General features: G+C 42.5%; 1 long non-coding RNA gene and 1 other non-coding gene across 3 annotated transcripts in view; one reads left to right on the top strand and one right to left on the bottom strand.

Annotated features, from left to right (window-relative positions):
* LOC102978820 (uncharacterized) overlaps positions 1–20,370 on the bottom strand; it is a 198,616-nt gene that overhangs the window by 64,975 nt on the left and 113,271 nt on the right. The window lies entirely within an intron of this gene.
* LOC112063539 (U7 small nuclear RNA) lies at positions 18,476–18,536 on the top strand. Its single transcript, XR_002891044.1, has one exon. It is a non-coding gene; the product is annotated as a U7 small nuclear RNA (small nuclear RNA).

Here is a 20,370-nt window from a genome sequence, read left to right as displayed (position 1 = left end):
ATAAGAAAGAGTCTCTGTTCTCAAGGAGCTTGTAGCCTAGAGGGGGAGGTAGACAAACAGAATTAACAGTGACAGCCCAGGGTACAAAGTGCCTAATCGTGAGGTAAGAACACAGAAAAGGGGTATCCATGTCAGCCTGAGGGCTCAGGGCAGTTTCCAAGAAAAATGAGCTTCAGATGAAATGGAAGGGTGCAGACAAGTCAAGCGAAGAAGGGAGAAGAAAGAGGAGGCCTTTTGACCCCCCTGCACAAAGCACTGGAGGGACATGAGACAAGAGTGAAGGAAGGTGCAGGAGTGACTTCCATGAAGGAAAAACTGAGATGACGTGACGGTTGTTAGGAGGAGTTGGGTTATGGAAGGATTTAAATAATGCACAAAAGGCTTTATTCTGAAGGAAGTGAACCAGCCACCAGCTTTAGAGGAAAGAATAAGTGTGCTCCCATGGTGCTCCCATGGAGGGTAGGTGTACCAGAGGGCTCAAGACTGAGACAGCAGGACCGGTTGAAAGACATTGTGGTAAGAAATGACAAGGACCTAAACTATGCGACTGGAGGAGGAATGAAGAGCAGAGGGCAGGATGAGAAATATACAAGCTAGAGAGGCAATAAGATATAGTGAGAAGTGCTACAAGAGTAGAAGGAGGGTCTAGAATGATTCCCGGCATGCTGACTTATGTGACCAGCAGGCCAGTGGTCCAGTGACCAAGGCAGTGAAGTACAGAAGCAGGAAAAGTTCAGGGCAGGTATTGGGGTGGTGGGAGATGGCTGGATGAGAAGACTTTTAACTTGCTAAATTTAAAACACTTAAGAAACATCCTAGTGTTTGGTAGAAAATATGAATATGGAGCTCGGTAGACAGACCTGAGCTGTCTACCCAGCTTTAGGAGTTGTCTGCTTTAAAGAAAAGCCAGAGATGGGCAAGAAATCACACAAGGAAAAGAAGGAGGCCAAGGTCAAATCACTTGAGAACTTCCATATTTAAAGGACATACAGAGTAAAAGAAACTCACAAAGAAAACTAGGAAAGAATGGTTAGAACTGCAGGAGAAAAAGTCTGTGTGTGTTCTGCCTCATCTCATAAACCCCCAAGATGCATCCTCCAAGTTGCTTTTGCTGGAAACTAGGAGACCATCCTTCCACTTCCAATTCTTCACTGAGTTCCATTAATGGTATCTTCAATATATACTACAAATCCAGTGCCACTGGTAGCAGCTGAGTCCTGGTTCAAGCCACCATCTGCTCTCTACTGATCTATACGATTGCCTTCCACTCATCCCTAATTCCCTCTTGCCCAGCTGTAAGCCAGAGAACCTGTCTGTTCTGTTTAAACAGCACAACATAGCTTCTTGAATGAATACATGATCAAATGAATGAATGCAGCACTGCTGGAAGACACTGGTGACAGCTGTTCTCCTGAAGGAGTGGAGGGCATTGGGGTTAAGTCTTGAGTTCCCTATGATGTTAGGGACCCTGATTATTCTCTGTGACCAGAGGTCACTCTCCTGTCATTAGGTAGAAGAGCCAAAATTAAACTATTTCTTAAGGTTGAGAATAAATCCTTAAGTATTTATGCTCTCCTTCCCATTGAAGATGGGGAATTTTTGCTGGATGGATAAAAATGTCCATTATACCCATTATGTCACAGCATTAACTGTCCAAACCTTAAATCTTCCTTATGATTCTTCTTCAACCCAAATGCTGATATACCACAATTTTCAATGCCCTTAATGAGATCCAGGACCAAATCCCCTGGGCCCCTGATATTCTATTTCCATGTCACATCTAAGCAACTTTCAGGAAGTCAGGTAAGGAATTCTGTGCCTTCTACATTTGACTAAATTGAGTAGTAGTAGCTTTCACAACAGAAAATTTGTCTCACTTGGCCAACATCTTCCAGATTATTACTGCACCTTTCTGCAACCTTCATGAGGTGTGGAGTGAGTGTTTTTAAGGGGAAAAAAAAATTCTCTAACAGGATTTCTCAGGAGACAGTTGCCAGAGTTGGCAGAGAAAGAGTAAAACTCAGTTGATAAGGAGGGAGGGGTAGCGTTTTGGTGTAAAATTTGGGCCCCATTAGAGCTTGGCAGCACTGACCTAGCGGAAGTCTGGGAGCATCCCTTGGATTCCAAGGTCCGGGGAGCATCTCCAGAAGAAGACAGGCAGACAAGTGCAGGCCTTGGGGTCGTAGTCAGCATGCCCAGGGCAAGAACTGCAGCCCGATGTTTATTGCTTTGCTGCCGTCTCCCATTATAGATGTCCCCTGAAGGCTCTAGTACTGGGCACCATTTTTCAGACAGAAATTTAGTAAAGCAATTGGCATCCACCTGGGCCCCATGGCAAGTGGGAATAAAGCTTGTTGTCCCTTAAACTGACAACGTGGTGATGAATAGGTCTCCTGTGTCTCCCTCTGTTGTAGTACTCACCCTCTGGCCCTGCTGGATATGAAAACTGTTTCCAGTAGCACCTTCCTAGAAGGAGGTGTGTATTAAACCTGTTCTCCCAAACTGAGCTTGAAGCAGAGTGTAGGCATTGAGCTGGATTTGGAGCCTGGTAACTGTTGATGATACCAGATTGTCCTCGAGGTCTTTGCACCCCAGAAGAAAACGCTGAGATTTTCAGGATAGAATTTAACCCTCCCTCCCAGCTGCCCTGCGAAGTAGGCAATTCGTCTTGGGGACTGTCAAAGTCAGAACAGCTGCAGGGGAAACCTGATGCGGGGAGGGGTCCAGAGAGGAGCACAGGGGAAGATGCTGCCTTGCCAGCAGGCACTGAGGCGGTCCTCCAGCTGGATTTAGCAAAGAAACAGGTTCACAGCAGGACGTCCAGTTCTCCAAGCTGGATATAGAAGAAAACTAGTCTCCCCAAGATTTTGAATTTGCTCCAGACTGACTTTTAAGAGCCACAGAGATTCTCACAGGGGATCAGGAGAGCCCTGGAGTCCTGGGAAGGTGCTGTAAAAGTAGCCCTGTTAAGAAGCTGCAGGAAGAAAGCGGGGCTTCCTGCCCCTCCTTGATATCCCTGTGACCCAGGATTCCTAGGTTTCAGAAGCCTGGGCTTCAAAGCTGGGCCATTTTAGTGGTACCAACAAACCCACCAACAAACCCAGAAGGTGCCTCCCTGGAGCACATCCATTCAGTGTTAGGAAATTTTCCACTTCTGTCTCTTGCTGAGTGCCTCCCTCTTGGGTCTCAGTGCTCAGTCAGGGAGGGGATCTTCCCTGCTTGTGAAAAAACACAGGCCCTTCTCAGGTGTGCTCTGTGGTTTAACTCTGACCCTACTGTAGAAGCATTTGAGGAGCTCTTAAAGAAAGAAATGTTCAGACCCCACCTCTAGAACCACTAAAGGTAGTGCCCAGGAATTGTAAATCACTTTAAAAAGAGACTCGGATAATTATGATGCAGCCATCCACAGGCTGGCTTGGAAACCACAATCCTGTAAAACAAGAGTCCAGACTTGAAGTCAAATTCCTTCTCTGCCAACAGCCAGCTTAATATTTAGGCAAGCTATTTTAACATCCCCGGGCCTTGATTTCCTCATCTCCATGGTACAGGTAATCTATCGATATTTTTAAAGCAGTGATTTTTATTTGTATTTTCTTGCTGCCTTCTAAGACAGCATTTTCCATGAGATCTGGTGTCCCAGAGGAGAGGGCAGACCAGTGGGGACCCCTCCCCTTTTAATATATGGGGAGCCAGGGCTGGAGACTGTGGTCTTCAAACTTCAAACTTCCAGAAACTTCTCACTTTCCAAGGCACCCCAGTCTGGAGAGTTGTATGGGAATCAGTGTTGTCTTCTACACTATCCTACCTCTCTCTTCCCTCACTGTACAGAGAAAGGCAGACAACTCAAAGAAAGGAAGCTGACTCAAATCTTACTAAGAGGCAAATTTTTCCTAAAGTGCAGAACCTCTGGCAACAAACAAAAGGACACTTTGAAGTATTAGTAGCTGCCAAGGCCACTTGAATTGCCATAACAACCCTCCCATCCATTTCATTAAGAGATAACATTTCTAGCGCAATTTTTTTTTTGTTTAATGATTAACCATAAAACTATGTAATATGTATATGTATATATATATAGTTTTGATCAATTGTGTACTAATAATAATTCTATTGAAAACTTAATCCACAATACATTTTATAACAGGATGCTGTGGTGACTCCCCCAAAATTAACAATTAAAAATTTTCAGTGTATATACATATTTTTGTTGAAGAGCAGAATGATAGGGTGATTAATAAAAAGACTTTCAAGCAGAAAATATATCACATTAGGATAAAGTTCTGCAGGAGAAGTGAAATGGAAATGCAATTTTGAAAAGGAAAAGAAAATATTGTAAAATTTCCAACTTAAAAAAAGAGCTTGTTCATGTGTTTTTTGAACCATGGGTATTAAATCACTATGGTATTTAGATTTCACTGGGTAAGTTTAAAAGAGCACTATAACTGTTTTATTCTAAAATGTCAATATTCACGGGGAAGGGGAAGCTGGGACAAAGTGAGAGAGTGGCACGGACATATATACACTACCAAATGTAAAATGGATAGCTAGTGGGAAGCAGCTGCATAGCACAGGGAGATCAGCTCGGTGCTTTGTGACCACCTAGAGGGGTGGGATAGGGAGGAGATATGGGGATATATGTATATGTATAGCTGGTTCACTTTGTTATAAAGCAGAAACTAACACACTAAAAAAATAAAAATAAATATGATCCGGGGGATGGGGATGGTGGTCTGATGAACTGGGCGATTGGGACTGACATGTATACACTGATGTGTATAAAATTGATGACTAATAAGAACCTGCTGTATAAAAAAAAACGAATAGGGCTTCCATGGTGGTGCAGTGGTTGAGAGTCTGCCTGCCGATGCAGGGGACACGGGTTCATGCCCTGGTCCGGGAAGATCCCACATGCCGCGGAGCGGCTGGGCCCGTGAGCCGTGGCCGCTGAGGTTGCGCATCCGGAGCCTGTGCTCTGCAACGGGAGAGGCCACAGCAGTGAGAGGCCCGCAAACCATAAAAAAAAAAAAAAAAAAAAAAAAAAAAGAATAAAAATAAACATGATCCTCATGTATTGTACAATACAAGAAATATAGCCAATATTTTGTATTAACTGTAAGTGGAGTATAATCTTTAAAAATTGTGAATCACTATATTGTACACCTATAACTTATATACTATTGTACATCAATTATACTTCAATATAAAAACATCTAAAGGAAAAAAAAAATAAATATGATCCTCATTTTAGAAAGAAAAATAAATAAATAAATAAAATGTCAGTATTTACAATAAGACAAAAATTACGTCCTTTTGCAACTCTTCCGTTTAGATGGAAAACATGTGATACCAACCTGAAAAGGAGGTCAGAGCTTCCCAGAAGTTTTTGAGGGGGCACACAAAACACGAGTATGAAGACCACGGGGCTGTATCATGGGGTTGTACTACATGCCCGGGAGAGAGAGGACACACAGGTGGCTGAGAGGTAGGAGGAGCCATGGTCCTTCACAGCCCAGGGATCAGGGTAAGAGAGGCGGGGAGAGCGATGAGTGATGAGTCAACGCACTGGCCTCCCATGGAGGGCCGCCTGAGGTTGCCCTCCGGGCACCCCGTGGCCCAGGTGTGGCATTCGGGAAGTTTCCACGAGCCCCAGCACAGACGGATGATCACCTCCTACAGACTTCACGACAGCACAGATGATCAGCCCCCAGGAGTGTGAGATTCATGTGACTCCGGAAGACCAGGTGGGCCCATTTACCCTCCCTGGTCAGCCAGCCCATATGCAGCAGGGCAACAAGTGTCCAGCAGCCCCGTCCCCTGACTGTGGAATTCCAGTGAGTCCTGCCAACACCCAGTCTTTGGGGATATACAGCAAGAGCACGTGCTGATCAAGGGAGAATGAGTCATCCAACAGACACCAATGGAAACAGCCCTGATAGGGAATTCGGCTTAGAAAATCCTGACTACTGAAACAGGAAAGAGGCTATAAACCAGGAGAGACGGAAGTGTTGTTAATTGGTGAGACTCAGTTCCATGCTACCCAGCAGGGCGGGGACACATAAGGAAGCTCAAGTCAGCTGGAGAAGAGGGTTTACATTGTCTCTGTTCACCGAGTGTCATCTGAGCAAATACACCATCCTATTGCACCTGTAAGTGAGGCTAATGATACTTACGTTGCAGGGTTCCTGTAAGAATTACAGAGAATGAACATAAAGTCACCCAGCACACACGTGCTCTGTGAAGGGCAACTAGGACTGTTATTGTAAAATCTGTCTGCGTCCACTGCTGCCTTGAGATGATGAGAAGATGCCTGGACTGTGGTCCCTGAGGCCAGCGTCAAGCTGTTCCTACCTTTGTGTGGCAGCGGCAGTCTCTGAGCACTGAAGCCCACTTCTAACAGAGGCAGGAGGACACCTCTCCTGTCACGTTCAGTACTTTATCCCTGGGCACTGTGGGTGCTGCTCTGGGCTGCAATATCATACAGAGGCAGACAGGAACCAGTTCTGAGGAAAAGCCCTCACACTCTTCTCAGAATCAGTTCTCTGATAACCGGGGCATTGTTATTAGTAGGCCTGACCCTTCCTTAGAGCAGGTTTGTTCCCAGGGAGCACCCCATCCTCCCTGCAAACAGGCCCTCAGTGAGCCCACCCCAGGAGTCCCCGATAAAGCTGGGTCCCAGAGGGTGTAGAGCACCCAGCCCCAGAAGCAGATTGACCGTCAAACTTCTGAAACATAAGCTTCCATACTGCTTCCCAGACCCCGTGCCTAATTTCATATTCTTTCTCTCAAACAGAGCCACCCAAAATGTGAACAGCTCTGGCTCCACAAAACCTGGATCTGTCCCATCCAGACCCTATTCTTACTCTCTCTGGTGAGTGGAAGAAAGAACTGGGCCTCCATGCTGCTATTGTGAGAAAGCCCTAACTGGGTCAGTGATAAAAGCACCTCCACAGATTGAAAAAAAAAAAAAAACAACACTTTCAGGTTAGATTTTCTCACCAGGTTCCCTCAGATAGTGAATTCATTGATCAAACGTTAATTAAGCACCCACCAAGGGCAGGCACCAGGCCAGGTGCTCCCAGCGCATACCAGGAAGATCCTACAGCCAAGTGGGGGCATCTACCAGCACACTGCCTAAGCAATCTCTGCAGACTCTTTCCCTTGGGGCTGATGATCAGCCTAGAGGCACCAGCATGTGCCACCCTGTGTCAGCTCCCCAAGGTCCATCAACTAAAGGGTTAACACAGCAGGAGACGGGAACCATACTGGTTGTTAATACTTTCATATTATCCCTCCTTCCAACTAGTATTTTCCAAGTCCTTCAGTTCTACTGGTCTTCATTAGGAACCAAAAACAAACCCAGATATAGTGATCATTCTGATCATCTATACAGGAAGCCCAGGCGAGCCTGGATGACCTCTGGAATGTTCTCTACCATGCACATAGCCATATATAGGTAGATCTTGCTTGAAGAAAAATCTACCTCTAAAACTTAGGTCTAAACAAAAGGCCAACTAGGAATTCTAATTCCTTTTATAGGATTGATGAAAGATAGGATTCATTTGAACAATAGCTTTCTCCTAATGCATTTAAAATATGTTCTACCAGAAGCTAACACAACGTTGTAAATCAACTATACCTCAATAGAAAAAACATGCTCCATTTATAATAACTAATTTATACACAATTGCCCAGAAACATGTCCATGGGGTAAAATTAGTTCAAGCATTCATTCTTTCATTTGACAAAATTTTATTAAGTATCCACTATGTGCCAGGCACTGTTCTAGATACACTAGTGAACAAAACAGACAATGGTTATTTTCATGGAGCTGACATTCTGGTGGGAGTAGACAAATAGCCAGTAAATATGTAATACGTTAGGATGGGATAAGTTCTATATATAAAATAAAACAGAGGAAAGGGGGCGTCAGAGTGACTGGGTAAGGAATGGGGTGCTATCTCTGCAGGGAAGGCCACTCTGCCTGGTGATGTTTCAGCTGAGAAGATGTGGGCAGAGGAAAGAAAGGGAACATGGCTTGAAGTCAGAGCATGCTTGGTGCGTCTGAGGAACAGCAAAGCAGGCTAGCATGGCTGGGGCCTGGTGCAGCTGGGGTCGAACCTGCAAAGGGGAGTGTGGAAGAGTGTGAGGTTGGAGAACGAGCCAGGACTTATGTCTGACCTGCCTGAAGCAGACATTTGTTCTGAAATAGTCCTCGATATGCACAGCATATAGTCAGGACCCAGAATCTCCCTGACTCCTCTAGAAAATTCAATAATACAATGCTAAACCAAATTTAGGTGCTAAACACATTTTAGATTAAAAAACAAGTTCCTTCCAATATCCTGCAACTTTACATCAGGATATCCATGGCAAGCTGGACACGGTATACAATGATTGCTTCTCACTCGATAAATGTGCTGTCAGCTACCCAGGCCTAGAGAGGAAAGGATGGTACTCTCATGTACTTAATTCCACTCTGCTTTTGATTAGGTCTTTGTGTTGCACCACGAACTCCCAGAAGGCTTTCGGATACACCAGCTGCTGACGGCCTGGTATGCAATATTCACTGGAAAGGTTATTCTCTGATGCTGACCTCCAGATTCCTGATGATAAACATGAATGAGCTAAGAAGCACATTAAACCCACCCCGGTGTCATTCCTGACCCAAAGAGAAGTGCTCTTCAAATTCTCACCTCTTCCTTTGATGACTCAGCCTTTATCCTACACTTTAAAAAATTAAAATATATCAACAACTTTCATCAGTTATTTTTTCCCCCTTTGTATCTCTGAGGAATTCCATTACTAGTGTATGGGAAGGGCCAGTGTCTCAGGACCCCATGGAGTCATGCCACAATAATGTCAAAGAAGGATTATTTCTTTCTTTTTTTTTTTTTTTGTGGTATGCGGGCCTCCCTCTGCTGCGGCCTCTCCCGTGGCGGAGCACAGGCTCCGGACGTGCAGGCTCAGCGGCCATGGCTCACGGGCCCAGACGCTCCGCGGCATGTGGGATCATCCTGGACCGGGGCACGAACCCGTGTCCCCTGCATCGGCAGGCGGACGCGCAACCACTGCGCCACCAGGGAAGCCCGGATCATTTCTTTATACGGGGAAATTACAGTCACCTAGCATGCTTGACTGTAGGAAGTTATCAGGTAGCATCTCAGCAAGAGAAAACTGTTTCTAGAAACTGCTCAACTAGGCAATCCATCTCTCAAAAGGATTTTAGTTTCCTAACCAAGCAAAAGAATAACATGGAGGAAATTTAGTAAATAATGACCCAACTCCCAAAAGCTAGTATCAAGTGTTTATTTTGTTTTGTTTTTAGATTTAAATAGCTTCTATAAAAACAAAACATTTCTCAATGTAGAAATATATTAATGCAATTCAGAAAAGCATGAAGGAGAAAGTGAAAAAACAGTCACTTGATATCATCACTGAGAGAGAACCCATGTTAACATTTCGGTGAACACTTTTTCAGACATTTTTATGCATAGGCACACACAAATAATTTTACATAAATAGAATCAAAGCATACTTAAAGTTTTGTGATTTACTTTTTTTCACTCATGTACTGTGGACAGCTTTCTAAATTATTAAATATAGACCTAAATCATTATTTCAACTAGATGCACAAAATTCCATTATACAAATTGTGAGAGTCACGAAATCACTTAACTACACTCATACATGCGAAGAAATAAGGCTTCTTTATGGGTCATAAGTGGAGCCTTTCACCAGTTAGTGGAGAAAAAATAATTTAGTCCAATTCCATAATCTCAGTACAATCCCATAATGTGAATGGTCCTCAAAGGATAATATTCTTCCCTAGGCAAAATTCTTAATCTCTCATATTCATTTCTCTCCCACATATTTTTACTAATAAAAGTGTGGCTGTATAACAGGAAAGGGTACAGATTATGTGACATTATGGTAACAAGGGAGAAGGATTCTCAGGTGCACCTCCCTTGCCTGGTCTGCTGGATCCTAGCTGGGACTTCCAGTGATGTGGCAGGTGTTACCTGCCTCCTGAACAGAGGCTGTGGAAGTACAACTGGCCATCTTGGTTTTTTGTTCAGGCAATGAGCGAAATCCACCCATGATAGCAACCACTATATACCACCATGGTCAGGGTGATCCCCAGAAAGGAGTGAGGCTCCCAGGCAACTCAACCAGTGTAGGGGTGCCCAAGGTAGCACACTTAAAAGGAGACTATACTGCTGACATCTTCCACTGCACCCTTGGGTATATACTATTAAAGACAGACATCTGCAAGCCTAGGGTGGCTGTCTGATTATCCCACCCAGGAGACAGAACTGCTGCAGTCTCATTCAGTTGACCCTGATCTCAAAGGTCCCAACTCTGGCAGCCTCTTCCACCTGCCCCCAGTCCCTGCTCATTCAGTGGGGCTCTCAGCAACCCCAAAGCTCCTTGAGGTTGCAGTTGCTAGTACTTCCTTGGCCTGGAACCCTCCTGATAGCAGTGCCTGTGATCAGTAAAACACCACCCAGTTGGGTTTAGAATTCTCTTAAGGGATCCAGGTGTCCAATCACCTGCCTCCCCATCCTCTGTGGGGTCCAGAGTTCCCCATCTTTGGAGTGTTCCTCTCTGCTCTGTGCTGTCCGGGTAGAGAGGTCCCATTGTACTCTAGCCTCCCCCATCCAAGCATGGAGCACATTCCTCTTCAATCTGCAAGCTCCATGAGGGTGGAGACCACATCTGCTGTGTTTACTATTGAGTTCACACTTCCCTGCAAAGGGCATTATACGTGCTCAAGGCACATTTGAGGAATGAACAAATGAATGAATGAATGAATGAGGTTCATAACATAAATGAGGTTCCTGCACCAGTGTGGCCCTGAGAGGAGCATTTCCTGCCTAGCACTTGACTTCTGTAATACTGGGGATGCTGTTTCTGTCTTCTGGGTCTGTCAGAACTCGGATAGGATCCCTGGACAGGATCTTGCTCCTACTCCGAAAGAAGCTTCCCTGCGTCTGGACACCAGACTGGATGCTAACAGCAGGAGTCATGAGGGAAGTTAGGCATTCAGAAACACTCTTGTTTCCTGACATCTGGAGAGAGAGAGAGAGAGAGAGAGAGAGAGAGAGAGAGAGAGAGAGAAAGAGGGGGGGGAGGGAGGGAGAGAGCACACTAAGTGCTACCAGGAGATCAGCCATACCCCATCTAAGCCCTGCTTTGCATTGCAGTGTCTTACACTTATTAAGAGGTGAGAATCTCCCCATCATGATTTATCAAACAACTCTAATAAGTACATTTTATGGTCCAGGTCATATCCTTTCATGAGCCTCATTATTTTAAACCAGTTTTATAGCAATAAGAGAATAAAATGTACCATAAATTATTTTTCACTAAGCATCAATTAGCAATTCTGTTTAAGCACTACTTCTAAATCCAAAGGAAGAAAGTTGTTTGTGCTAAATAATATGTTGCTATGACAGGGTAAGTGTCAAAAATGTAAGTTCATGTTAATTTTAGTCCACTGAGATAAATATAGAAGTCTTTTACTTTCATTTAAAAATACTGCTTTTTTGGGCTTCCCTGGTGGCGCAGTGGTTGAGAGTCCGCCTGCCGATGCAAGGGACACGGGTTCGTGCCCCGGTCCAGGAGGATCCCACATGCCGCGGAGTGGCTGGGCCCGTGAGCCATGGCCGCTGAGCCTGCGCGTCCGGAGCCTGTGCTCCGCAACAGGAGAGGCCACAACAGTGAGAGGCCCGCGTACTGCAAAAAAAAAAAAAAAAAAAATACTGTCTTGCCAACTGGAAAAAAAAAAAAGCTTGTGGATTTTTGTTGCCATTGTTTACTTATTTCCCTCACTTAAAAAAAAAAAGTTACTGATATTTTTCTGTGAGTAGCTATAATTGGCTCTGGCCAGCCAATAAATTCAGGGAGGAAATTAGGGTTTTTCTTGTGCTATGAGTAAGTTACCCAGGAACGTTTTCTAATACCTTGTTTTATGACAACTGCTTCTACTCAGGAGGTATTTATTGAAAAACCCCTTCAAATACTTCAGAGATATACTTCTAAAGCAAAAGTATTATTTATTTCTAGCTTTTTGCTAGAGTAAAATACTGCCACTTTTACCTGGATGGAGGTGGGGAGATGCCATCCTGCTATGCTGTTATCTCTGACTCAGGGCAAAATCAGCTCCAAACCATTGTGTCTCATGGCCCTCGTTCATCTGAGCAGCTTCAGTCCGATGTGATCACTGCTCTGTTCCCCACAGTGTCAGCTGGTACCATCTCATGACCACCTTAAAGCAGGCTCCTTCAGAAGTTCTGTGCTGCAGTTAACCTCTCTTCCCCTTGGATTGTCCTCCAGTCTTGCTCTAATAGAACCTCATCCTGGAGATCTACTCGCTGGCATGGTGCTCACAGCCAACAGCACTGTATTATGTACCTAAAGTTTTCTAAGAGGGTGAATTTTTTTTTTTTTTTTTTTTTTTTTTGCGGTACGCTGGCCTCTCACTGTTGTGGCCTCTCCCGTTGCGATGCACAGGCTCCGGACGCGCAGGCTCAGCGGCCATGGCTCACGGGCCCAGCCGCTCCGCGGCATGTGGGATCTTCCCAGACCGGGGCACGAACCCGTGTCCCCTGCATCGGCAGGCGGACTCTCAACCACTGCGCCACCAGGGAAGCCCTAAGAGGATGAATCTTAAGTGCTCTTACCATACACATGTACACACAAAATAATAACAATAATAATAATAATAAAGGAGGCAAGAGGAAAGTGGCCCCTTTTGCAAGGGGATGGATATGTCTGTAGCCTTGAAGGTGATGATGGTTTCAAGGGTGTATACTTATCCCCAAATTCATCGAGTTGCATACATTAAATATGTACAGCTTTTCCCATGTCAATCATGCCTCAATAAAGTTGTTTTTAAAAAATAAAGTTTTTTTTTAATTAGAAAAAAAAAAAGTGGGTCATATCTCTCTTTCAGCTAATGACCCAGCATGGCTGGCTGCTAAAATTATGCTATATTTTTCTTCCACCAAGATCACCACTCCTGCTCACAAGCTGTTAAGAGACTCAGCATTCTATTCACCCAGGAATAAAAGGTAATCATCAAGAGGCATTATGCTGTAAAATTCTATTTCCAGCCTTATAAACTCAAGTTATGAAAGACAGGTACATCCAAAATTAATAGGAATAAAGCAATACTTTGAAAAGGCATTAGTAAAACCAAAGCTGATAACTTAAAGTCCGGTTAAAATCAATATTTTCATATTTAATAACAAAAGCAAAGAAAGAGTGGCATCAGGAAGCCAGGAAAAGATATTTTGGGAAAAGGATCTCATTCTTGGAGTTAATGAGTTTCCCTACACAAGTTCCATGAGTTCAAGCATGTTGATAACATCACAAGCGGTATTTCAGAGCCAAGATGGAATCACAGAGCTATGTAGCACGTGTTTCGTAAGTTCAAGTTTCAATGAGGATTTCTGCATTTACCCAAAAACCTCTGAAATAATTATGTAAGGATGTAATCACGATTTTCCACTTACCACATTGTTGGAGCTGTTTTGGTGTATCTCAAAGTTTTTGGAAAAGCAGTTTAGACAATGTGATTTGATTGTGTGAAATTTTCCAGGGTGAGTGCATAAGCATGTAATTCATGTTTTTAAATACATGCTATGAAATGCACGTTGCTTACTAGCTTTCTAGCAATCTCCCAACTCTTCTATTTTCATCCCTTTAATTTTTATTAAATGATTTTCTTTTTTTATCATTATCTTCCTTATTCCCAACTTCAAAAACATAATTATTTACATGACCCTATTTTCTACTAACCTTTGAAAGTATTTTCCCTACCAGCCCCCATCTTTTTTTGGTGATATTTTGTGCAGTGGTTCTTGGTAGTGGTGTCCAGTCATAACAGTTAGCATTTACTGGCTGCTTACTATGTGCCAGGCACTACATTATCTCATTTAATTTACTGAAAGCACAGTTGTAAATTCTCCTGTTGCTTTTGCTTGGGAGAATTTGTTAAAACCCCATTTATTAGTGTGAGAATTAGCAGCAGCTTTGCTGCTTGAAGTAGACTAAAAGCAAAATCCGCTCTGTATTCAAGCCAGGGTACCGAATGTGGCTGCCAGGTCCAGCTGGCCACGGGAAATGTCTGGATGATTTCATTTAACGCCTTTAGAAATATTTCTCACTGGGCTAATTCAAGGAAAATGGCTTGTCACGGATGATATCTAACTATAATAAGCGGCTAAAATGCTTTCCCAATAAATATTGTAAAATGAAACAGGTGTAAAGCCACAGTTGGAAAATCAGCAGCCAAAGAGTGCTGCGGGGATTATGGGCCAACTTTCCAGCAGAAGGCTGATCCCTGGGAGGTGGCAGGGATCCGTGTTAGCCGGGCATTTTCCCCAATGTTTCCAAGAAATTCATCATTTATTCAAGCATTCATTTAATAAATATTGATATACTACATAGAGGCATTCTACTGGGTCTTAGCAGGACTCAAAGATTAGTGCACTTCAGCCTTAAGGAGTTGCAGGCTAGTGGGAATTAGAGGACCTGGTAGGATGTGTGTGAAGCCCTGCCACCCCACATATGCGCAGGTTGCTCCCTGCTGCACGTAGAGAAAACCCAAGTCCCTGAGTTGAAGGAGGTGCCAAAGGGCAATCAGTCTGGATTGGTTAGAGAGAAAAGAGCTGCAGAAGAAGCTGAAAACAAGCAAGGTGGTAGACGCTGGTGGCAGGAAACAGCTCCCCTCTCCCAGGGAGGAACACCAGGGGTTTAGAGACCTGCAAGATAAGAGCCGAGCCCGGGCGGGTGGCCTGTGAGGACTGCCTGTTGTGTGGAGGAGCTGCAGCGGAGGCAGGCAGTGGAGGAGAGCCAAGGGCATACCTTGCGGGTTGGTCAGCTGGCTTCCGTTTGCCTCCAAGTTGTTGTGCAAGCTGAGCTCAGGGCCAGCCCTGAGAGAGGAGTGAGCAGCACATCCAGCATCCAATGGAGAGAGTGGAGGGCTCAAAATTTAGTGTATTCAGTGGAGCTCCAGGGAAGTGGGAGCTGTGAGGCTGGCCTGAGGAGCCACCCACCCTGAGGCTTACATGTCTGCACAAGGAAGGGAGAGAGAGCCAGGGTGGTACGGAAGCCAATGGCCCTTAAGGGAGAGAAAGGGCCCTGTGATTTTCCTGTGCTCCCAACATATGCGTGATGATGATGATGTATTGAGTGTTTCCCATGTGCCAAACATTTTTCTAAACATAGAAAAATGTTATCTCATTTAATCTTTATAACAACTCTATGAGGTAAATATTATTCTTATCCCCATCTGGCAAATGATAAACCTGAGTACAAGAGAGGTGACAGAACTTCCTCAAGTTCCCAGAGCTAATACCCACACAGCTGGATTTCGAACCCTGGCTGCCTGCCCTGGACCCACACTGTTAATTACTGAGCCATTCTGCCCCCTGGAAAATGGTCATGCTTCAAAGAAATGAAAATCCATACAGTCATGATGCCAGGCCAGCATCAGTCAACACAGGCATCTAAGATGCATCTCAAGAGTGTATAACTGAGACAGCTCAGCCACATAAGTGCAGCACATGGCTTTTACATTTATTTGCTTAAAAAGTCTTCATTCTATCGGACTTGGAAGTGGAGCAGGAGAAGCTCGTGCTGACGGGGTGAAGGTGTCAGCAGGTCCTAAAAGCCAGTAGCAGAGCAAACCATCCCCATGATGCTCTGTGTGAATGCTCAAGGACACTGTATTACAATTAATGTGTGAGTCAAGACCTGTCCGTATTTAGAGCATGAGCTTCCAACGGCCAACTTCTCTTAAGATTCTAATGTCATTGCTAAGTACACAAATGTACTTTTCCAGTAATTCTCTTGTATCTCAAATTGGAGTTTAAAGAAAAGGAAAATATTACTCCTGGATTTCAGGCTTTTGGTGGGGGACAGAGGGAGAAGGAGAATAATAAAGACATATTTCAAAAATATTTATGTTCACATGAAAACCTGTACATGAATGTTCGCAATAGCTCTATTCCCAATAAGCAAAAACTAGAAATAACTCAGACATCCTACAATAGGTGAAGAGTTTACAGTGGTACATCCATACCATGGACTACTACTTAGTAATAAAAAGGAATGAACTATTGATACATGCCCCCCAAAGTTGTACTTGCTACTCATTAACCTCCATTTCTGTAGGGCTGACCACCTATGCTTTCTTTTACATATTCTTAAGAATACTTGGAAAAAAGACTGTGGCAATCCCATAATAGTCTGGGAAATTGAGTGCCTGGGCAGTTTGTGTTAGGGGTAGCTGTCACCAATGTTACACTGAGTTATGTGTAAGTAGTGGTATGCTGCAGTCGGCTTGTACCATTCATCACCCCAACTCTATGCTCAGTGACATCATAATAGTGCCTAAAATTAGCCATGGTAGGAGTATTTACATCATGGAAATCAACAAATCAGAGGTCACTTCCAACCCTGAGAACTTGTTACTAAAGCTTTGCCAGGATGTCACTGTGGATGTCATGTGAATAAGTTATTTTAGAAAGTTCCAAAGGTGGGAAGTGAGAATAATCCAAGACAGGGAAATCTACATCAGTTCATATATTGCAGCCCCACCACTGTATGATCCCTCACATATCACCACCCTGACAATCAGTTCTGAGCCAGACACATCTCTCAAGCCAGAAATAAGACTTGAGTGGAAAAACCTGGGAGATGTGAATAAGGAAAATATTTGAGTTTTAATAAACAAAGTCCTTTCACATTTTTCAAGGAACATGAAAAATAAACCAATAAAATGTCACGCAACACACTAAGACAAGTTGCTGAAAGGGAAAACACCTGGGCAAGGTCAGTTTGGACCATCTGCAGGTGCCATGTATCCATCTTGAGGAAGGTGATTCAGCACCTAAAAAGATCATTGCCTGAGTGCCTTACAAACATTATTAAAGATCAAAAACTTATATCTTAGGGGCTTCCCTGGTGGCGCAGTGGTTGAGAGTCCGCCTGCTGATGCAGGGGACACGGGTTCGTGCTTATATCTTAGGGGCTTCCCTGGTGGCGCAGTGGTTGAGAGTCCGCCTGCTGATGCAGGGGACACGGGTTCGTGCCCTGGTCCGGGAAGATCCCACATGCCGTGGGGCGGCAGGGCCTGTGGGCCATGGCTGCTAAGCCCGCGCGTCCGGAGCCTGTGCTCCGCAACGGCAGAGGCCACAACAGTGAGAGGCCCGCGTACCGCAAAAACAAACAAACAAACAAAACTTATATCTTAAAAAAAGCATTTGACAAAATCCAACACTCATCCTTGATAAGGGGAAAACAAAAACAAAAACAAGAACCTCTTAGCAAACTGGGAATAAAGGTGAACTTTCTTAACTTGATACAGAGTTTCTAAAAACAAAAAGAAAAAAAATAAACAAAAATAAACCCAAAAAACCCTATACAACTAACATCATACTTAATAAAGAAATGCTGAATGCTTTCTCCCTAAGATTAGGAAGAGGGCTAGATGGTTTCTCTCTCTTATTCAACATATGACTCACAACTCATTCAACACAGTATTGGAAGTTCTATTTTGCAATACTGCAAGAAAAAGAAATAAAAGACATTAAGATTGAAAAGGAGGAAATTAAAATGTCCTTATTTGCAGATAACGCAATTGTGTAGAAAACCCCAAGGAATTTACAAAAACAAAACAAAAAACAGAAACCCTTCTAGAACTAGTAAGTGAGCTCAGCAGGACTGTAGGATACAAGGTCAATATTTTAAAAATTAATTACATTTCTATGTAATTAATGTAATAATGATATATGGAAAATGAAATTAGAAACATAGTACCACTCATGACAAAAAAATGAATACTTGGATATAAACTTAAAATATGTACAGAATCTTTATGCTGACATTTACAAAACACTGATGAAAGAAATCAAAGACCTAAATAATTGAGGGACATATGAAATTCATGGATTGAAAGACTCAACATAGTAAAGATGTAATTTCTACCCAAATCAATACATAGCTTTAATGCAATCCCTATCGAAATCCCCAGCAAGATTTTTTGGCAGATACAGACAGCATTATTCTAAAATTTGTATGGAAAGGCAAAGAAACTAGAATAGCTAAAACAATTTTGAAAAATAAAGTGGGAGGAATCACTCTACTTGATATTAAAGACTACAATATATTACAGTAATCAAGATGGTGTGGTATTGTCAAAGGGGTAAATACATAGATAAATGGGACAGAATACAGAACCCATAAATAGACCCACACAAATATGCCCAACTGATTTTTGACGAAAGTGCAAAAGCAATTAAATGCAGGAAGGATAACCTTTCAAAAAATGGTACTGGAGCAATTCAACATCTGTAGTGAAAAAAACAAAACAGAACAAAAAAGGAAGAACCTGGACTTAAGTCTCTTAACTTACAGAAAAGTTAACTCATAATGAATCACAGACTTAAATGTATAATGTAAAATTAAGTGTTATAGCTCTTTTAGAATTGGTCTGGCAGGTTTCTAGTCCTTACCAGAAGACCTCCATATGGGGGAAAAATGTGAAACTAGAACTTTTAGAAAAAAAATAGGAGAAAAATTGGGGGACATAGGACTAAGCAAAGATTTCTTAGACTTGACTAAAAAAGCATAATCTATACAAGGAAAAACTGATAAATTAGACCTCATCCAAAACTTGCAACTTTCCTATGTAAAAGATCTTCTTAAAAGGATGAAAAGATAAGCCATAGACTAGGAAAAGATACTTGCAAACCACATATTCAACAAAGGACTAGAATACATAAAAACTCGACATTAAAAAACAAATAATCTAATTAGGAAATGAGCAAAAAACATTAATAACATGTCACCAAAGAGGATATACAGATGGCAAACAAGCAAATGAAAAGATGTTCAATAGCATTATCCATTAGGAGAATGCAAATTAAAACTACAATGATATTATCACCACACACCTTTCAAAATGGCTAAAATGAAAAACAGTAACAGCACCAAATTCTGCCAAGAATGTAAATAACTGAATCATCCATAGACTGCTGCTGAGAATGAAAAATAAAACTCTGGAAAACTATTTGGCAGCTCCATACAAAACAAAAATATGACTAACATATAATCCAACAATAACACTCTTGGGCATTTTCCCCAGATAATTAAAATGTATGTTTACATCAAAATCTGTGTACAAATGTTCATAACAGCTTTAGTCATAATAACCAAAAACTGGAAACAACTCAGATGCCTTTCACCAGGTGATCATTAAACAAATGTGGTACATCCATACCATGGAATACTACTCAACAATGAAAAGGATAAACTATTGACACACATGGCTTGGATGAATCTCCAGCAGATTATGCTGGGTGAAAAAAAGCCAATCCTAAAAAGTCAGACACTTTATGATTTTATTTATATAACATTCCTGAAATAACAAAATTATGGACATGGAGAAAAGGTTAGTTGTTGCCAAGAGTCAGGCATGGGAGTTAGGGGGAGGTATACATGCCTATAAAAGGGTACCATGAGGGATTCTTGTGGAGATAAAAATATTCTTTACCTTGACTGTATCAATGAGATATCCCAGTTGTAATAATACACTATGGTTTTGTAAGATGTTAGTTTTGGGAGAAATGGCACAAATGGTAACAGGATCTCTCTGTATTATTTCTTAGCAATGCATGTGAATCTACAATTATCTCAAAATGAAAATTCTAATATTTTTTAAAACCCTGTATCTTGGGAACTTGATTGTTTCTTTTTACATTTTTATCTGTACTTTTTTTGCTTATAACTTTTTGTAAGTTTCTTTGAAAATATTAGCCTGTTTGTATATTTAAGAGACTTTTAACATGTTTGATCATTTGACACAGTAATTCCAAGCCCAGAATTATAGCCTGAGAAAAAATTCAAAATGCAGAAAAAGATGTTCATTGTAACAATATGTGCTAACAAAAAATCCTAAAAGCCACTCTGTGTCCAACATCTAAGCAGGGATTAAATAAAATATCATATCCAAATGATGGAATATTCTGCAACCATTGAGGACAATTTTTTTAAGCATCTTTATTGGAGTATAATTGCTTTACAATGGTCTGTTACTTTCTGCTGTATAACAAAGTGAATCAGCTATACATTTACATATATCCCCATATCTCCTCTCTCTTGCATCTTCCTCCCACCCTCTCTATCCTACCCCTCGAGGTGGACACAAAGTACTGAGCTGATCTCCCCATACTACGTGGCTGCTTCCCACTAGCTATCTATTTTACATTTGGTAGTGTATATATGTCCATGTCACTCTCTCACTTCGTCCCAGCTTACACTTCTCCCTCCCCATGTCCTCAAGTCCATTCTCTATGTCTG

Source organism: Physeter macrocephalus, chromosome 11 (assembly GCF_002837175.3).
Source record: "Physeter macrocephalus isolate SW-GA chromosome 11, ASM283717v5, whole genome shotgun sequence".
Taxonomy (NCBI): Eukaryota; Metazoa; Chordata; class Mammalia; order Artiodactyla; family Physeteridae; genus Physeter; species Physeter macrocephalus.
Note: the sequence above shows the minus strand (reverse complement) of the source record. Positions and strands in the feature narration are given on the sequence as shown.